The sequence below is a fragment of the Ambystoma mexicanum genome, chromosome 3q, assembly GCF_040938575.1.
Source record: "Ambystoma mexicanum isolate Mex_15411 chromosome 3q, UKY_AmexF1_1, whole genome shotgun sequence".
In the NCBI taxonomy this organism is placed as follows: domain Eukaryota; kingdom Metazoa; phylum Chordata; class Amphibia; order Caudata; family Ambystomatidae; genus Ambystoma; species Ambystoma mexicanum.
In genome coordinates, this window is record NC_090926.1 from 1,071,011,674 (window position 1) to 1,071,025,845 (window position 14,172).

Genomic DNA, 14,172 nt, shown 5'->3' on the forward strand with positions numbered 1-14,172 from the left:
CAGCAGAAGAAGTCTTAGGAAACATCAAGGATGCCCAGTCTTCCGCGATCCGGAGTCTGGAGGCCAGCCGTCAACAGACAAAATCCTGTGCCGATCGACACTGCAAAGATTGTCCGGCCTGGGAGCTCGGTGATCTGGTGTGGCTATCCACCCGGTTTTTGCCTAGATGGACACGACCTTCTAAATTATCTCCTCGATTTCTGGGTCCTTTTCCCATTCTCTCAAAGGTGAATCCAGTGGCTTATCGTCTCCGACTTCCGTTCACTCTTCGCCGCATTCACCCTGTTTTTCATTCTTCTCTTCTCAAGCCCTACTATCCTGATCTTCACCACAGACCCATTCCTAAGTCTGCTCGGGCACGTTCCCCGGAGTCGGATGAGTATGAGGTATCTCTTGTCCGCGATTCCAGGTTTTATCGTGGGCGTCTTGAATACCTTTTGTCCTGGAAGGGCTACCCTGAGTCAGAAGACTCTTGGGAAAGGGCTTCTCAGGTTCACGTACCAAGACTACTAGCCCAATTTCACTGCCGTTACCCAGGGAAGCCCAGGGCGGCAAGGTGGGGAGGAGGGCATACTGTCATCCGCAATCGCCACCGCGGTTGGCGGCTCCTTCCACGTTGGAGATTGAGAACTGGCAGATAGGGATTGCAGTCCCTTCTTTGTTTCTGGTATAGGCCCATGGGCAGGGCGCAGGGCTGCCGGGAGTTAAATTCTCCTTCCTCCCGGCAGTCGCTGCATTTCAACCTCGCTGGTTCTCGCTCCAGCTACCCTGGTTCCTTCGCTCTGTTTGTGGCTCCTCCTGTTATCCTCTGCCTGCTTCGGCTTCTGCAGCGGATCTTGGTGCCAGCTGGTTTTCGCTCTCCTAGCTAATCTGTTTACCTTCTTTTCTTCTGTTTCTCTGCCTTCTCCTCAGGCAGTGGATCTCCCCTCTTCCTTTTTCCGTCGCTGACCTTTTCGGCGAACCCTTGGTTCTCTCTGTCCCCTTTCAGTCGCTGCTTCGGCGGCAGGTCCTGCTTTTCTCCTTTGCCGCTACCCTCTCCATTAGCGTTCTCCAGTTTTCCCTTTCTCACTTCCTCTTTCTCTCTGGGCCGTGTTCTCGGGGCCCGGTGGTTCGGCAGTACCTTATCCACCACGGCTGCCGGTTCTCTACCTCGTATGGATTCTTCTACTCAACCGCAGTATTCTGCTCAGCTACCGGAGTGTGTTCCTCGTCCTTCTGGCGGATTTTGGCACTTCTTCACACCGGCAAGTTCTGCCTTGGACTTTCGCCTGCCTACAATCTCCTCGCTAAGGGTTTTTTCCCCCCGTGTGGGTTTTTCCCTGATTTTTCCGGCCTGCTCCCGGAAGAGGAGTCCCGGGACGGCTGTCCAGTCAGCGGTCACTGTGGCTTCGCTCCGAGACGGGCAAGTGCTACCAAAAAAGGGAAGAGACTACCTAAGCCGGCGGAACCTACAGGATACAAACAACTCAGGAAGTTCAGGTGAGGAGAGTGTGGAGGTACGGGAGGACAAGGGGGTTCAGAAGTATAAACAGTCACAGTAGATCCCAAGTTGGCTTTATGAGAGGCAGATATGGGTATGACCATGTGAGGACACAAATAGATGTAATGGGACTCCCGAAGGAAAAGGTTAGAAATGCGATTCTAATTTTTATGGATGCGGAAAAGGCCTTTGATCGGGTTAATTGGACCTCCTTGGATCGTACACTTAGGGAAATGGGTTTCGGGGATACCTTTATAAGAGTAATTAAAATGCTGAACTCATCTAATAGTGATAGAGTCTGGGTCAATTGTGTTATGTCTTCTCCATTCTTCCTGTCCAGAAGCACTAGACAAGGCTGCCCGTTGTCGCCATACCTATTTAACTTATCAATAGAACCCTTGATTGTATATATAAAACAGGAGCAGAGTCTACATGGACTTACGTTTGGGGGTAGTGAAATTAAAATCTTGTGCTATGCGGATGATAGTACTATCATTTTGACAAACCCGTTGGAAGGGAGTGAAAAGTTGAAATGCATGGTTCAAGAAGTGGGATCATTGTCTGGCCATAAGATAAACTGGGGGAAGACGGTGGTCTTTCCCCTAGATGTCGGCCATCCAAGGAGCGATATGGGTTCTTGGAATTGTCAGTGGGAGACGGGGGCAATTAAATATTTGGGGATTTACTTAGTCTGTGGCCTGAAAGATGGCAGAATATAATATTCCACAAATCCTGGAAAAGATCCGGATAGATATATCCAAATGGGGTTGTTTAACGATGGGACTTTGGGCAAAAATGAATGTCATCAAAATGGTTCTTTTACCGAAAGTACTCTACATTATTCAATCAATCCCCTTGAAATTCACCAAGAAGGTCATCGGTAGAGTTGATAAGATCTTTCAAGCGTTCCTTTGGGGGGGAGGTAACAAGCGTAAGATTCCTAAATACATTTTTTAACACGCTCCGTGAAGTAAGGGGCGGGGGGTCGGATACCCTAATTTAGTGAATTATTGCACTGGGTTTGTTCTTAAAAAATCAACGATTTATTTCTATGAGGCTAGCGAGTATGTCCCATACTGGCAGATTATTGACAGTGAGCAATATTCACCTTATGCCCTACGGGATATGTACTCTATGTCTCAGATGCCAAACTCCACAGTGAGATTACCCACCATGAGCACTACGAGAGGGGCCTTGCAAAATATTATGACCGTCAAAGGGGAAAACATCTAGATACACTGCGATGCATCCCTATGGTATAATGCAGGTCTACAGATAGCTAATAAAACTTTGAGTTGGCAAAGCTGGATCAAAAAAGGTATACTCAGGATACTTGATGTCTTGGAAGGTGGTCATATGATTTCCTTTGAACATCTTAGAGAATCATTTGGGATAGGGGTTAGGGAAAGTGCACGTTATGGGGATCTAAATGTTCTTTTGACAGAACGGCAGGGAATGCTAGGGGATGCCATGAAAGGGAGACCCGCGGTCTGTGAGGTTGTCCGTTCTCTTCCATGTGCAGTCTCAACGTACATGAGACCAATGTCAAAGGAAGACTCGCATAGGGAGGCGTGGGAAAACTTTGCCAGGCTTTGGTGGAGAAACTGGGTATGGACATTCCGAGTGAAGAATGTTAGAGTCTGCATCGTGTAGGTGTGCAATCCCAAATGGATTTGGGACTAAGGTATGTTAGGCAAAGGATTCTATGTAGATTGTATTGGACCCCTGCTCGAATGGCCAAGCTGGGACTATTAGATAATGTTGTCTGTTGGGGGTGTGGTCTTCATGAGGGTACCTTGATTCATATGCTATGGACATGCTCAAGAGTATACGCCTTTTGGAGTGAAGTCCTGAATAGATTGGATATTATACTGGAGGACTCGCTACCACGTACATGTTATTCAACGATTTTGTTATCAAGCATGGAGAGGGGAGATAAGGCCAAAGCAAGGACGGAATGGATCATCAGGGTATTGGTAATAGCGACTAAACAAATATTAAAAGTTTGGAAATCAAGGAAAAGGACAAATGTGGAAGATTAGCTGTTAGATGTCCGTACTTTGTCTTGCTATGAGAAAGTGATGTTAATGAAACAGAAGCGAGAGGAGCATTATCTTCGAACATGGGGTTCTTTTAATGAATTATATCGTTGATACTCATTAACCTCGTTATTTATTCACTATATGACGTAATTGGGGGGCGTGGTCTGGCGCGCATGGAGTGAGGAAGCAGGGCACTGAGCTCCGGCCATGATCCTACGTACTGATCCTCCAGCGAAGCACAGATACAACCAATAGAAAGCAGAAGTAATCCACTAGGACGACAAAGCGATCCGCACCAGAACCGTGGCGGAATCGACAAAAATCGGACGTCGAGGGAAGCAGTGAGGAGTGTGAGACGAGTCCCCCCCTGAGCAGCCCAAGATGGCGGCGACGGACCGGAGCTAGAAGAGAGAAGGGGGAAGGGCGCGGAAACCAAACCGGCCCCAGAACTGACTACACCAGCGACGGAAAAGGGCCCCCCGGCTTACAGAAGACTCTCACGGATCGAGCTCCACGGCGACGGAGCCCATCGGAGTCGGCGAAGAACCCAGCTGACAAATCCGAGCGGGGACCGCAGAGGTGAGCCGGCACCGAGGCAGCCGCAGCGAAGGAGACCGACGCGGCGAAACCTCTGGGAGCGGAACTGCGCCCACGGACCCGCAGCGGAAGGACATAACGCGGCGAGGGAAAGGAGATCGGACCGGACGCCGCAGACGGACACCCATGGGTAGAGCCACGCAGACGGCGGACCCCGAGACCAAGGGAGCAGAAATCCGGCGCTGAGAAGTACAGCGCAGCCAGAGACCCTCCCAGGAACCACGAAAGAGGACAGTGAAACCCCGGGACTCTGTGAGCACTGCCAGCAGAAGACAAGGTGAGACCGGTGGCCCCAGCGGGGAACGGGCACCCAGGTGAGAGAACGGGGTGGAGAAAACGGCACCCAGAGTGCGCAGAGACGGCTCGGGGACCACTGACCGGACTGCGCAGGAAACTACCCACTACACCACCCGGGGCTCTGGAGAGCTAACACAGGGGAGCAGGGCTAGCGGCAGGGCCGGCAGCAGTCTGTCGCAAACACACCGTGGGGCACTGCAGCTCCGAACCACGGGGCTATCGGGAAGCCCGACGGATCCAGTGCCCAGAGCAGCGCGGGAAACACCGGCCGTAGAATCAGGTGGCCGATAACCGGCAGATAAGCAGAGCAGGAGGAGCTGGTGGGGGATAAGTCCGGAATGAAGGGGCACTGGACGACCCAAGATCAATCACTGAGACTCCAGCGAGAGCTGTAAAGCGGAAGAAGCCAACGCATAGAGAAAACCGAGAAGAAGCCCGGCGAGTGAGGACGCAGGGCGAAGTTGGACACACGGATCGGAACCACAAGCGCCATACAAACATGCCAACTACTAAAGACAAAGGAAAGGTGAAAATGACGACCATGGACGCGTTTGTGGCACAGAAAACGGCAGCCACAGCACAAAGAAACCCGCCGGAAATCGAGGTGCAGGGAGAACCAAGAATGGACAATAGAGATGGGCAAGTGCTTGAGGCCATAGCTGCTCTAAGAACCTCCATAGAAACGAAAATAGACGAAATAAAAGTGGACATGCAGCTTATGAGGCAAGATGCACGGAACCTTGCGGAGAGGGTGGCGGTGACAGAAACCGGAGTGGCAGAAGCCGCGGAGGCCACGACTGAACTAAAGACCAAGGTAGGGGAACTGGAGAAGAAGGTGGCAATGCTGGAGACTAGAGCTGAGGAAGCTGAAGGGAGGGCCAGGAGAAGTAACGTTAGACTGCTCGGCATCCCCGAAGGAACCGAAGGAATGAATCCGACAAGATACGTAGAGTCCCTACTGCAGCAGGAGATAGGCCCAGGCAACCTGTCACAGGGATTCGCAGTGGAAAGAGCACACCGGGCCCTACAGAAGAAACCGCCTCCCGGCTCACACCCCAGGCCGATGATAGCAAAAATCCTCAACTTTCAGGACAGAGAGATCATACTCAGGCATTCGAGGGAAGGCGGGCTGATAGAGAGAGGAGACTCTAAGATAGCCATATATCCTGATTACACACAAAAGGTGCAAAGGGCCAGAAACTCCTTCGTTCCGATCAAAGCGAGGCTGCGGCAGCTTAACATAAAATACATGCTGCTTTACCCATCCCGCCTGAAGATAATCCATAAGGGGCGAGCCATATTCCTGGAAACCCCTGAGGCGGCGAACATGTGGCTAGAGCACAATAATTTAGCGGATGGCCAAGACAAAGATTCCCGAAAGGATGGAAGCTGACGGACGAACACAAAGGCACGGAAGCGACGACGACAACTAAGCCACCAGTGAAAGTCCCATGGAATACTGGGGGTGAACCACAGGTGCTCTTAACGGACGGCCGACCAGAGCTCAACCACTGCACCGCACACATCACCCCAACACTAGGAAAGATGGATGCCAGCCTGTTGCTGGCATACCCAAGCCCACGCTGGATGCCCCTGAAGGGGCTAGAGAGCGTGGAGGCGCCCGAGCACAACGCCGGTTGTGTAGTTGCTGGGCGCACCTGTTTACGCTGTGGATGTTGCCGCAGCAGTTCCAGTTTTATACCACAGTCTTCATACAGAACGAGGAGTAGGGAAAGGTGGCCGACAGACGGAGGATGCAAGAAAAAAGGTGAGAGGGCGAGAAAGAATAAGAGCCTGGGGGGTAGACACCCTACGAATGGCAACACAACTTAGAGTACTAACCTGGAACGTGAGAGGGTTGGGGTCATACCTACGCCGGAACAGGATCAGGTCCTACCTTCGCAGGAAGAAAGTAGATATTGCAATGCTCCAAGAGACATACCTCACAAAGGAGAACCAGTCCAGACTGCAGGAGTATTGGGGTGGACAAGGGCAAGGGGCCCCTTATTCCAAATTCGCTAGGGGAGTGTACACTTGGATAAACCCTGAGGTACCCTTTCGGTTGATAGGATGTGAAATAGACACGGATGGGAGGTATCTGATAATGTGGGGCGTGCTAGAGCAAGTGGAGATCTGCTTAGTCAACACCTACTTTCCGAATCACAGTATTCCGCCCTATCTTGAAACACTACAGCTGAAACTGGCGGGACACAGGGATGGCCTTTACATATGGGGCGGGGATCTTAACTGTGTGAGGGACCCGAGCTTAGACAGATCTGAACCCCCACAGAAACGAGTGGATAGGACCTCCCGGGCACTGAACAGCCTGCTGGAACAACTGGACCTGGTGGATGTCTGGAGGGTACACCACCCCGCAGACAGAGAATACTCATACTACTCCTCCCCACACAACCTCCACACAAGAATCGATTATATGTTTATAGATAAAACACACCAAGCCCAGGTTGAATCAATACAATACATGGGTAGATCGATCTCAGATCATTCCCCCCTGTTAATGAACTGGGCATTGAAAGGCCCAAGACCCCCTGTCCCGCTGTGGCGTATGCCCACGGACACACTGACGGATCTGATGTTTAGGGAGGAACTGGGAGAAAAGCTGGCAGACTATGTCACCACTAACAGCGGCAGCGTCGAGCACTGGAGCACGGTCTGGGAGGCCCTGAAGGTGGTAGCGAGGGGAGAAGTCATAGCCGGGACAGCGGGAATCAGGAGAATGCTGATGAGGGAACTGGAAGATAGGGAGGAAGAAATAAGGCAAGGGGAAGTTAATAATTCAGGGACTAGAGAGGAAGAGGAACATTTGCAAGAGGCACGGATAGTCTGTCACCAGGCAGGGGGACGGTTAGCGAAATTCGACTACGCAACACGCACCACCAGAGCACACATGCATGGTGACAAACCAGGCAGGTTGCTGTCCTGGTTATGTAAACGAGAGCACCCCAGACACCCAGTGACCGCCATAAAAGACATGAACGGTGACACTAAGACAACCCAGCACTCCATAAACACCACATTTGCTGACTTCTACACCACACTATACGCACACGACACCCAAGTCCCGCTGATAGACATACAAAACACCCTGGAAGAGATAGGACTCCCCAAATTAAGTGAGCAACAACGAGACTTGTTAGAAGAGCCCCTCACGCCCGAAGACATTACAGACGCCATTAGATCCCTGGCCACATGCAAGACCCCAGGAACGGACGGGCTCCCCCCCGAGTTTTACAAGGCATATGAGACAACACTGGCCCCACTGTTATATGAGGTATACCAGGAGGCTTATGAAACAGGAACCTTACCCAAATCCATGACAGAGACACTAATAGTCCCGATACCCAAACCACATAAACCGGCCGAGGAATGCGACTCTTACAGACCAATAGCAATGCTAAACTACGACTGTAAGATACTGACCACCATACTGGCCAAAAAACTGTCAAAAGTGGTAGGAAGCCTAGTTCACGAGGACCAGAATGGCTTTGTGCCCGACCGCAATACGACGGCCAATCTGCGTAGATTACAGCACATTATAGCACACACAGAGGGAGACCAGGATCATATGGCGGTAATGTCGTTAGACGCCATAAAGGCATTCGACTCCATATACTGGGAGTGGCTGATAGAGGTGCTAAAGGAGTTCGGATTCGGGGAACGATTTGTACGCTGGGTCAAGATATTGTATAATGGACCCACGGCCAGGGTGAAGACGGGCAAATGGGTCTCGGGAGCCTGGAACATACAAAGAGGCACAAGGCAGGGATGCCCCCTGTCGCCCATGCTCTATATCTTGGGGCTGGAGCCAATTGCGATCTACATTAGGAGTCAATTCTGGGACGCTGGGATAAGGGTGGGCAGGAGACATCATGTTATCTCGCTATATGCGGATGACGTCCTGATCTACCTAAGGGACCCAAAAAACAACGCCCCAACAATCTTGGAAGTGTTAGATAATTTTGCGCGTTATTCGGGGATACATTTTAGTAAACGGAAGTCCTGCATGTTTCCGCTGGCGGGCCTAAGGGAGCTAGGAACAGACAACCTACCCCAAGTTGGGATAAAATGGCAACCGGACACGTTTAAATATCTGGGGGTCTGGATCAGGCATACACCTGAGCTTACACACGAGCAAAATACGCTGAGGGTAACTCAGGGGCTTCACAAATCTATGAAATTTTGGTCTAAGCTACCACTCTCAATGATGGGAAGAGCATCAATAGTAAAGATGATTATACTCCCCCGATATTTATACTTCTTCCAGACTATTTGCCACTACATTAGACCACCCTTTTTTCGAAAGTTAGATGCCCAGATTAGGGATTTCATATGGGGTAAGGCACGCCACAGACTGGCACTGAATATTCTGACCCTCCCGCATGATGTAGGGGGCATACAGCTCCCGGACTTCGAAAGATACTATCTGGCGGCCCAACTTAGCCATGTCACCAAATGGTTATCAGACGAAGTTACCAACGAAACAGGCCTCCTGGGAGATCTAATCAAACCTCTGTACCTTAAGGAGATAATATGGGTGCCCCCAGACCGTCCCGACAGAGCACCCCCATTGGCTGGATTGGGCAGACTGATATGGGAAAGAGTTAAAGCCATCACGCACTTAAAGAATCCTTATTCCCCAGAAATCCCAATAATGGCAGGCTTAAGAAAAACACCAGCCGACACTAACACGATCAGGCAGTGGGAAAGACTGGGTATCTACGCCTGGGGAGACATGTTTGAGGATGGGGAGTTCAGAGGGCTGGAATCACTGCACGAGACAGAGGGAATACCCATGGGACAGTTTTTATGGTATCAGAAGCTTAAGCACGAGGCTAAAGCGAGATGGAGCAACTGGCCAGAGGAGCCAACAGCGACCCCTCTTGTAACAGAAATGTACAATCTAAGCGATGGGTGGAGGCCAGTGTCAAGAATCTATGCGCAGATGAATGATAGGCCCAACCCCAGGGGCGCTACTCTAAAAGCTAAATGGGAAACTGACCTTGGTGAAGAGATTTCAGACAATGAATGGGAAAGAGCACTGAAGTTTCCGAAAGCAGTGTCCAGAAACACCAGATTCAGACTCATCCAAACAAATGTCTTATACAGAACGTACATGACCCCGAAAAGAGTAGCTAGCTTTAAGCGGCAACCGGAAGCGCAATGCCCATGGTGCGCCAGTGAAAACGCAGATCTAATACATATGTTTTGGGGATGTGCAAAGGTGGGCACTCTTTGGGCCAACATCAAACAGGCATGCGAGAAGGGCGGAGTAAGCAGATACGACTGGACAATGAAGGAGTGTCTGCTAGGCACGTACCCCAGGATCAGCAAGTTAAAACACATTGTGAGGGTGATGGACATAGCATGCATCTTGGCAAAGAGGGAAATAGCAATGTCGTGGAAGTCAAAGTAAGGCCCGCAATATACAAGATGGAAAAGGGAGATGGAGCGGTGGACGACCGCAGAGACGGAAGCGTGGGGCACCGGGACCACCAGAGGGCTAGGGGACGCTAACGCTAAATTCGAGGCATGGAAGGCCGTGATCAGAGACATGTTCCTGCCGTCGGATGATATGCCCCCATGAACTAACGAGTAGGTGGACTGGCACACAGCCCCAAGAGACACGTGGTTCGTAAAGAAGAGAGGAGAGAGGTGTGGCACATTGGGAATGAATGCTAACCTTACCCTCAACCCACAAGCAGAGATTGGGACGGGCCACCAATCCGACCCTAAGTAATCCAGACGCCATATTCGCTACAAAAGGAAGACAATGTATGTTTGTGGTATGTTAGAGTTTTGTTTATTATGTATAAGAAATAATAGAACATGTTTCAACCTCATAAAGAGGATGTAATGCCAACTAAGAAATGCTAATAAAAATATTTTGAAATAAAATGACGTAATTGGGGGATTGTTGTGTTTTCTACATAGTGTTTTGTGTTCTGTTTATTGATGTTGTATTGTCTATTGTAGTCAGTTTTTAGAATTTTACGGTGGGATAGAGATTTGTAGTAGTTTATTAAGGACTTGCTTTTATGTATCTCAATATGATTATATTTGATTGTTTGATTCATTTATGCATTTTGTAATCTGAGTGCAAATCCCTGAAGTTATGGATATGTTGATGTCACCTTTCTTTGTACGGCTTATTCTAAAATTATAAATAAAATGATCAACAAAAAAAAATCACAACTGAGAATCAAACACAGACGCACTCAGACAAATCTAAACAATGAAGAGACCTCAGAGTGTATCGTGTGCAACAGAAAAGAACACTAAATGCCCCACCTTTGCATCCAGGTACCAAGTGAAAGGGGTGCTAGGGAATGCACAATGGATGAACTGGTCAGGGACCTTTTCAGCATACGCTTTTCCCCCCGACCACACTACTACGCAAGGTAGTGCACAGTACAAAGACATCTCACCATGATTACAATCACACCTATGTGGGCATGACAAACATGGTACCCACACATCCTAAGAATGGCTAAACACCCACCTGTAAAGTTGCAGAGTAAACACAATTTGCTAACAGAGCATCAAAGACACCTAACACACCTTGTCTCTGAATTTAGCAGCTTGGGTCCTGAAGTAATGGAGTGTGGACACTTACACTCCCAAGCAGATGAATGGAGATTCTAAAACAGGCAGGAAATCCTAACACAAGGCATTGCTACTCCAATAAGTGGAAGAGTTTTTGTCATTTGGTGTAAAACAAAGCAAATCAACATTTGTACAACATCAGATATATTAATATATCTATTACTTTTGTTAGATTCCAAGTTAGTGTACAACTCCCTCAAAGTACATGTCGCAGCCAAATATTCATCTTCACAACACAAGGTATCGTAGTAGATGGTACCAGTGTTTAAACCATTCATGGAAGGGGTTAAATGCATACACCCACTGGTGGCTCACCTGTCGCCAGGATGAGGCCTAAATACAGTACTTACCAGACTCAGTGGAACACCCTTTCAACCCATGCACAAGGCCTCACTAAGAGATCTAACTTATAAGATGGCTATCCTAATATCAATAAGGGGGGCATGGCCAGCGTGCATGGAGTGGGGACGTGTTCTCCTCGCAGTCCTGCCCGTGATCCTACAACGGACCAAATTGTTCGGCCTGCTTGAGCTGAACAAGCACGCCTGAAGTAGCTACGGGAAGAAGAACCGTTTCCCTACCCTCGACAAAGTTTCCACAAGAAAATCAGACCGGGACAACGGTTATTCGAAGCGAACAGAGAGGAGGCCCCGGCCCAACAAAATGGTGGCACCCGCCGGTCCCATCTGAGACGCACCGCTGGAGGGCGGATAGCCTCCGGAGGCGAGAGAGGAGGGCCCACAGCGTCCAACCCAGTGATCCGGCGACACCCTGGGGGGGATGGACCCCCGCTGCGACCCGCGTTCCTGCCTCCGAGACCGAGTGCAGGAGAGGAGGAGGAGGAGGAGGAGGAGGAGGGGGGGGCGGGGCGGGCGAAAGGAATGAAGAGAAAAACCCTCCGCGCGAGACCGGGTGCAGGAGAGGTGTCGGCTGGTGGGATGCCGCCAGAGACACGGAGAGACACACGAAGAAGAGAGAAGGCGACGGGCGGTTCCCTCCGAACATCCATGGGCTGACAACTCCCCATCTGCAACGACCGCCCTCGCAATCGACCCTACATACACGTCCCCGCTGAATGTGAAAAGGCCGTGGGCACGCCCAAAGACAGGCAAATTAAAAACCGCGACCATGGACTCCTTCACCACGGTCATGGCGAAACAACAACAGGGGACAGAGGCAGCAGACAAACCGACGGCTAAGGAGGACGATCCAACAAATACGCAAGTGCTACAAGCCATAGTGGTGCTACGAACGTCCATCGAAACCAGGATCGATGAAATCAAGTCGGACATGCAACTGAGATAGGACGCCCGTAACCTTACAGAAAGGGTGACCACAACGGAGGAAACGCTCCAAGACAATGTTAACGACACCACAGAACTTAAATCTAAGGTCCAAGACCTTGAGTTCCAAGTAGCGCGGCTAGAGGCGTGATCAGAAGACGCTGAAGGACGCGCCCGCCGCGGCAACATCTGAATCCTGGGGGTACCGGAAGACACGGAGGGCCCAGACCCGACCAAATTCGTAGGAACGTTGCTATTACAAGAAATCGGGCCGGCAAACTGACCCAGGGCTTCTCGATGGAACGGGCCCACAGATCACTTCAGAAGAGGCCCCCTCTGGGCTCCTGACCGTGCCCTATTATTGCAAAAGTCTTGAACTTTCGCGACAGAGAGACTATACTGAGATTCTCAAGAGAAGGAGGGGAAATCGAGAAACATGGCGCCAAAATAGTCATTTACCCAGACTATACCCCCGCGGTGCAGCGAGCATGGAACTCATTTGTACCGGTGAAAGCTAGGTTGCGCAAGCTAAACCTCAAGTACATGTTCTGTACCCGTCCCGCCTTAAGGTACTATACAAGGGGAAAGCTATCTTTCTTGAGACTCCGGCAGCGGCAAATATGTGGCTCGAGGACAACAACCTTGCTGATGATAAGGAAAGCACTGCACATGAAGTCACAGGCCATTGAAAGCACCAAACAACAGGAAAATGAAGGTTCGCACAACTGCCGAATGAATACCGGACCGCTTGAGATCTACAACTCTACGTACGCCACGACGGGCAGGAGCGCATCGACCCATGCGAATAACAACGAAGCCGACGTATCCCCCTGCAACACGTGGAGGCCGACTGCCGACGCACCACCCGCACCGGGAGGCTCGGAAAGGCCTGGAAGGAACGAGTGCCCCCGAGCGCTGCAAGTTTGAGGCAACTATTGGGGGCAGTTTTGAGTTGAAAGGTTTGTTGCCCTTATTCACTAGAATGAGGCTTGTTAATGTTAATAAGTCTCCAATTGACACTGAGAGCGAGGGGGGAAGGTAGGGAGGAAACGATGTGGCTCGCGCCCCAACCCCAACACAGACCGACCCCTGGTTAACAGGTCCAGGCCTGGGGGCGGCAGAGGCGCGGGAAGGGGGGGGACAAAAGATCTGTTACCCCTATGGCTGCGACCACCATAAAAATAATTTCATGGAATGTAAGAGGCCTTAGGATTTATCGCCGAAGCAATAGGATTAAAACCTACCTGCACAGAAAAGGGGTAATGATAGCACTACTACAGGAGACCCACTGCACGGCGGACTCGGTGACCAAGCTACAAACACATTGGGGTGGACAGGGGTTTGGTACCACTTATTCTAAATACGTAAGAGGGGTCCACACCTGGATTCACCCACAGCTCCCATTCCGGGTGGACAAAACTGAGATAGACCCGGAAGGTAGGTTCGTCACAATTTGGGGATTCATTGAACAAGAAGCAGTATGCATCATGAGCTCATATCTCCCTAACAATAACATACCGACCTACCTGAACTCACTGTACCCTAGAGTTGCACAGTACAGGAACGATCTCTTTATTTGGGGGGGGGGGGATTTTAATTGTGTACATGACCCACGGCTGGACAGATCCACACCACAGCTGGGAGGCCCATCGACCGCTACGACAGCACTATCCGCCATGTTGGGGAGGCTGGAAATGACGGATGTGTGGCGGGAAAAACATCCTGAAGCACGCGAATACTCATTCTACTCATCACCACTAAAGTTACACACAAGACTAGATTATATACTCATAGACAGGGAACACTTACCTGGGGAGGACTATCTCTGATCCTGATAACATGGAACCAC